The sequence below is a fragment of the Pteropus vampyrus genome, unplaced genomic scaffold (genome assembly GCF_000151845.1).
Source record: "Pteropus vampyrus isolate Shadow unplaced genomic scaffold, Pvam_2.0 Scaffold5, whole genome shotgun sequence".
Lineage (NCBI taxonomy): Eukaryota > Metazoa > Chordata > Mammalia > Chiroptera > Pteropodidae > Pteropus > Pteropus vampyrus.
In genome coordinates this window covers 5,512,727-5,518,458 of record NW_011888786.1, presented here as the reverse complement: position 1 = coordinate 5,518,458, position 5,732 = coordinate 5,512,727, and the positions used below count along the sequence as shown (strand labels likewise).

Sequence of the window (5,732 nt, the reverse complement as noted above, 5' to 3'; positions counted from 1 at the left end):
AAGACACTGTCTAATACAAGGTCATTGGCTATGTGCAGACAAGGGGTGCTTGAAATGTGACTAATTCTAGTTGAGAATTGCTGTAAATGTAAAACACACTGGATGTCATCAATTCTTTAATACTGATTGCATGTTAAAATGATAATATTTAGTTATATTTGGTTAAAGAAAATATATTAATTAAAATTTATTTCAGTTATATATATTATTTTTAAAAATTTGAAAATACACATATAGTTTGCAGTATATTTTTATGAGACAATGCTGACTTGGATACTTAATCGGGCAGTTTTGCTGTGGTTGCTCGTTTGGTAAAAGTCTAGAGGCAAAGAAGCTGATGTAAACCATTTGGATTTATTCAAAAGAACATTATGGGCAGAAAATACAGGAATAAATATATCCAGATTCCCTTTGTATGTATACTTCTGAGCACAGGGAATTAATACTGTTAAAGTATGTATTTACTATTAAAGTGCCTGTATAAAAACTCACTAGGTGTCAGGCATCATTTTAAGAACTCTGTATGCATTTACTCACTTAATCCCCACAAAAATTCCATGAGGCAATTACTGTTATTTTCCTAATTTTACACACAGCAGAGTGAGGCCCAGAGAGCTGAAAACCTTGTCCCAGGTTGTATGGCCATGAAGAGGAAGAGTCAGAATTTGATGACGCTCTGGCTCTGCAGTCTGCATGTCTAACTTCTCTGCTGTCCTCCTATTGAAAAGAAGATGGGACAAAAATAAAAACCATTCAGAGTACATGTGTACCCCAACATTAGAAAGTTGTTCCAGATCGATGCTAAATTTTTAGTTATCGCACTTTTATTAATAAAATTCAAATGAGTTTAGTTACTAGCAGTCATCTTTAAATACTATGTTCCAGATCGTCTATTAATTATTTAGCATCCACTGCAATTAGGAGAAACCGTGAGGATCCTAAAATGAATAAGGCATGTAATTTACTTTCTGGCACTCAGATTTGGGGAAAATTGGATCCATAAACAAGTTCTATAGATGAAATATTCAGAAGAAAGCCCCCAGAAAAGATGGCGTTCCCACAGAATTTTGGAGGAAAAATAGGATTTGTCAGACAGAAAAGAGAGGGAATCCAGAGGTCTCATGCAGAGTGGTAGGTTTAGGCAAAGTTATATCATCATGAAACAGCATGACACATGCAGAAAACTAGAAACAGTTTTGAGTGAGAGGTAAGAGTGCTTAGTCTAACGGGGCAGTCCCAAAGGTGCTGTGTGCCCCAGACTGAACTCGTATGTGCCAGCCTGACAACCTGAGTAAGAGAAAATGATTTTGTTTGGGAGATGATAAGTTCTGAGTTTGATCTGATCTAACTTTTTTTTTTTTTTTGCTTTAATATTGTAATTTTATGGGATGAGAAGTATGCCCTGGGAGAAAGAAATCTATGAAACGACAGTCACAGAAATAGTTCCAGAACATGTTTCTCTAAACTTTGACTGCTCTACAGGCCATGTAAAGATCAAACGAGTCCATGATATGACACTGTTCTGAAAACAGCCCAGTGCCAGTTAGATGTAGGTTTTATGATTATCATCACCTTGGTGCTGAATCAGTCAGGTCATTGAAAGGTCTAGAACACAGTTATTTTTAAAATAAAACTTCTGGATATCCTTTTTATTAGTTGTTACTACAATGAATATTTAAAGAAGTTTTCTTGGTTACATCACTACAAGATTTTCTGTGAAGATTTTTGAGGTCGCAACAAACTGGTACATTGATTTTGATGAAAATAAACAGAAAATTGGGTGAAACGGTTAAAATGCATATGGATGTACCCACATTGACTAACTGGAACATAATCACAGTTCATGACTTTAAAAGGATCTCTATAAGCGTCACAAATATCACCTGCTAATGTCCTCTGGGAGACTCCCTCAGTCATTTGAATCTCAACTCGAGGAACTAAAAAGACTCAGCCCAGAACCCCTCGCAATGAATAATAGGTAAATTAGCCTCACTAAGGAAAGGCCCCTAACTTAGACCAGCATCACAGAGACAGGTCTTCAATTCTGTGTCATCACAGCAGTGCAGGCCCAGAGCTGGGTACACATAGGTGCCATACGTGTTGGTGGGTGGATTAAATTACCCCAGTGATGTTGAAATGTGTATCTTTTGAGTCCTATGGACCAGAGAATGAGAGTCTGTGGGCTTGGGGGGTGGGAATTTGCATTTTTAGCAAACATCCTAGATGGTTTTAGTACCTTCTTAATTTTGAGAGGTTCAGGATCAGATTGTGGTTTATAGATCACCTCTGTAGTTGAAGATTAGTCTCCGTTCTATGGGATTCTCATTAACTACAATTTCCAGAAATCAAGAGCCGAGAGCTATTGGCTAATATACCTTCTCCCTTAGCAAACGCTAAGACACTGCTAGCATAAAGTCTGAAGCATAGCTTGGCCAACGCCGTCCCTTCAGGCTGATTTCATCTTAGCTCAGCATTCTAGGGAATTAAAACTAAACCATTTTCCTGATAACTTGCTGCATGGCCATTCTGACAAATCCTTCCATCAATCACTCTCCTGACAGAAAAGAAAAGGAAAAAAAAGTGCTAAGAGAGTAGAACTTACGCGTTCTCATTACAAGAAAAAAAAAAAAATTGCAACCAAGTGTGGTGATGGATGTTAGACTTATTTCCGTGATCATTCCACAACACATACACATAGTGAACAACTATGTTGTGCACTTGACATGAATAAAATGTTATATGTCAGTCGTATCTCAATAAGAAAAAGAAGGGAAAAAAAAAGAAAACAAGGCTTTCTGTTCTGCCATGGAGAAATTCTTGCCATTTCGTGTGTTCTCTGGAAAAAAAAAAAAAAAGTAATACATGATTTGAAATGAACAATTTATCTAAATTTCTGGTTTGATCAATAAGCAGATTGATCCATGCTGCATGCCTGATATTTTCAGCGAAGAGTATAACAAATTACATCTTTTATTATAATAACATTGCTATTATATAATTCATGATTTATTAGGAGGATCGAGGTGTATGGTTACAGTTTTGTTTGCATATTTATCTCAAGGAACTGTAGGTTATATGAGGTGTTCATTTTGAATGCACCACTCAATCTTCCGCCCCGCCCCACAGGAGCTAGTTGATATGATAGCTCTATACATGGAGAAAGGAATATTTAGTAGAATGTGACTAAAACAACTATATTTGGCAAGAAAATACAGGGCAAGACTACTTCTCAAGTAAAATAATGGGCATAAAGTTACAGCTTAATTTATATTTTGCCATAATTTTCTTTCCCATCAAATATAATGTTATTTAAGAAATGAAATATAGAAACAGCACCCTTTTTAAATGTCAACTTAAACCAAAGTTAAGTGGGCTAGATTTTTATCACATCAAATATGTCCCAGTTATCCTGATAACATTAATTTATGCCTGCAGAATGAGACAACTGGTATATGTGATTTTAAAATCACTTTCGATGATAAAGAAAAAGTATGCAGAAGAACTGGTTAATATAGATTCTGTAACTATGAGTAAACATTTCTTACAAAAAATGAGAATGCTCAGGACGTTTGTTGGGTCTCCGAGTAAAATCACATAGTTGCTAATGCATCCTAATTTTTAGAAGCTAAGGTTTATAGTAAGTCTTGTATTATGTGCAATGTGTAATTGGATTTGTACCTTTTGGTCTAAATTATTCCAGCTTTCAAAACTTTTTAATAAGAAAAATGAATTCCCTTATTAAAAGTAAATTCATTTCAGAATTGGTAATTTATTCCTGAAAGAGATAATACTAGAGAAAAGAAGTAATGACATTTCAGATAAAGAGAGCTTAGGCAAAATTTTGAGACAGGAAGGGGTATCATGGACTCAGGAAACATTTAAGAGGCAACTTTGGTTAAATCAGAAGATCTGAGTAAAAGTTATAAAAAATTAAAACAAAAATCTCTGCCTACTCAAAATTAAGACCCTGGTATGTTCTTAGTAAGAAGATTGACAATGATAAAGAATTACTCGATGATTTCTCTTTTGTGGTAGTTGTGTAGTTTCAATTCTTTTAGGTAAGATCTAACCTATTTTGTGCCTGTTTATTAATTCTTTCATAAAAAGAGAGCTCCCCCCTCACTCTAATTTTCTCATTCTAGACCAGGCTATTAATTAGGAGAACATGAATATGCCCTGTTTTCAGCTTCATTTTGATAGTAAAGGGATTTGGGCTACAAGGATGTTATAATTATCATGAAGAAAATGTCTCCTTTATGCTGTTTTCATAATTTTAAACCTCAGTTTGGGGATCCAGGAATAATTAGGTAGATACCAATCTTTAGCAAGCCATCTGACATAGGCTAGTGTGTGTGTGATTGAAATATAGGTAGATGGAAATATAGATATAAAATTTCTCTTTCTCATCTATCCGTGTCTCTATCGAGAGAGAGAGTGACATAGAGAGATAGGGAGAAAGGAAGTTATTTTTAAATTTTCTGACAGGGAACATTTGAACCTAATTACATATGGGAAAGGGGTGCACAAATGCTAGGGCTGTGCTCATGGCAAATATTAAGCTTATTACAGACAATGGATCTACATGGCTCTTCTAGAAAAGCACATTTCTGCATTTCGGAAATGTGAAGTTTGAAGATCACAGGGCTTAATAGCAGCAGAGTTGAAGATCATTGCCATCCAGACCCAGGAGGACTGCCGAAGGCCTGTGACACGGGCAAAACCTTGCCGTTCATTTCACCAGACTTTTTTTCCTTTTTTTTTCTAAATGGGAAATTGGGTTAAAATTAACATTATAAGATTCAGAGGAAAAACTGAGACATCTGAGACATGAATGAGTAGGTGGTAGATGTGATGGTGACTGTTTTCATTCAAATAGAACTAAGGAGACATTTAAAGGTAAGGATATAGTACTATGTTCCTTTCCAAATGTGATTTATATAACTTTTTTCTTATTTGTGCAAAATCGTGAAAAGTTATTTGTTTTCATATTGTTTAAACTGTAAACCGTGCTCACGTTATGACCGTGTGTATTTGTAAGTATGCGAGTGTGTGTGACACAGAGAGAGAGAGAGAGAGAGAGAAGGATCTAATAATATAGAATATATTCTGTAGTCAGTTCACAGATACTGATTTAAGTAGTAAGGCAGTTGTCAAACTAAATGTTTCTCATATTTAAATATTGTCACTGAAGCAAGCAGAATGTCATAATTAACTGTAGAATTCTAATATCTTGGGAAGGCAAGAGAATATGAAGTTGTGTGGTAAGAACATAAAGAATGCAGAAATACATTGAATTATAAGAAAGGCGGGTATTATGGATTAAATGTCTTACCTAAATTTTATGCTCTTATTCCTGTTCTTGTACCTTAAAGACTTTCCATTACTCGGATCTGTATTAACAAAGCTTTGAACTCAGGGATTAAAAAGACAAAGCTAAGAAAACTACCAGTCATCATGCACATTCAGAATTTGTCAAAGACATGACTAGTATTACTGTTATTTGAAAGTTATGATATAATTTTCAACTCTGCATAGTCAAGAGTTTTAATCTGGGTTCCAAGAATTTAACAGGTTTTAATTTGACAAAATCTCAAGTGAAATTTTAAACCTAAATAATCAGCTCAGATGAAGATTCACAGGCATTTTATATAGGATTTATTACAGTAATTTTACTGTTGAGTTTGAAATAAAAGAAACATTAACACACTCTTAATTTTCTAGATTTCTTTTCC

The 5,732-nt window shown here is 34.8% G+C and overlaps 1 protein-coding gene across 3 annotated transcripts in view; it reads left to right on the top strand.

The window, feature by feature from the left end:
* KCNIP4 (potassium voltage-gated channel interacting protein 4) overlaps positions 1-5,732 on the top strand; it is a 979,993-nt gene that overhangs the window by 375,688 nt on the left and 598,573 nt on the right. The gene's annotated exons all lie outside the window — the stretch shown is intronic.